Genomic DNA, 1,365 nt, shown 5'->3' on the forward strand with positions numbered 1-1,365 from the left:
GATTGAAGTATTGTCTGAGCTACGTACTCATTTTGCTGTCGTGTGTGTGTTCACCCAGGGATTGACGGAGGATTCACGGACACAAAGGAAGCACTTGGAGGAGAGACGGGCACTCACTACCATGCATGGGCTTACACGGAAGGAAGGACGCACTATCACCATTGTTGCACATTTGAACTGTTGTCATGTTGCTGCACTCTAAATAAACGCACTGTCTTTATTTCTGAGCTCCGCGCCTGAGTCTACTCTTTAACAACCGTGACAGCGCTCCTCTAGGAACAAAATTCAGACTCTGCTTAAATCTTGCTTCGAGATTAGAGCTGTCCCAAATAGCCCGTAGCAGCCTCAGCAGATTAAATGGTGCTGTTTTTTGGTTTTTATTATCACCTTTTATCGTGACTTCTGAGCCACATGGACACCAGAACAAGTGGTGTTTGTGTCAACCAATGTCAAAGATTCCGAAATTACAAGCATTATACAAAAACTGAGCTTCATCATCAGGAAATTCTGGAGGCACTGGGCTTCCTCGGGTTGCTACGGAACCAGGCCTCCAGACCTTGGCGTCGCCTGATGCCGGTGGCAGAGGAATGGGTAGCTGAAAGCAGTGTGCGAGGAAGCGGAAGCACGGCTAACATGATGGGGTCCGTGTAAGGCTAAGAGCAAATCCAAGCCAGCTGCCCCGCCCATCAATCCTGCTCTCAAACGTTTGCTCCCTGGGCAATAAGCTGGACTGCATCCGATTCCAGTGGACCACACAGCGTGAATTTAGGGGCTGCTGCATCTTTGTTTTCACAGAAACACGGGTCAGTGACAGAGTTCCAGACGCTGTCATTCAGCTACACAGGCTCACCTCATTTTTGTGATGACAGAACTGCAGCTCTGTGCAGTAAGACTTGCGGTGGTGGCTTGTGTGTCTACAGCAACATGGAATGGTCCAAGAACTCTGTGCTAGTTTCTAATTACTGCTTATCGCTGGTTTGTATTGGTTTGTAACTTTTTATTACCTCAGGAATTCACTACTGTGCTCATTACAGGAGTGTACTTTCCACCCAGGGCTAGTGCTAAAGAGGCGCTCTGCGAGCTGCAGAACTCACACCCCGATGGACTGTTTATTCTCGTCAAGTCAGTGCTCCTGAAATTACATCAACATGTGGACTTTGCGACCAGGGGGAAATGTGCTGGATCTTGTATACACAAACACTCCCAGAGTGTATTGAGCGAAGCCCCGCCCCCAACTCAGATATTCAGATCACATGTCTGTTATGCTAATTCTGGCATACAGGCCACTCGTTGGACGCTGCAAACCAGTTCCGAGACAGGTGAGAACCTGGTGTGCAGGAGCCATCTCTGACTGTATTGAGCACA

The sequence above is a fragment of the Rhamphochromis sp. 'chilingali' genome, assembly GCF_963969265.1.
Source record: "Rhamphochromis sp. 'chilingali' genome assembly, chromosome: 11".
NCBI classification, from domain to species: domain Eukaryota; kingdom Metazoa; phylum Chordata; class Actinopteri; order Cichliformes; family Cichlidae; genus Rhamphochromis; species Rhamphochromis sp. 'chilingali'.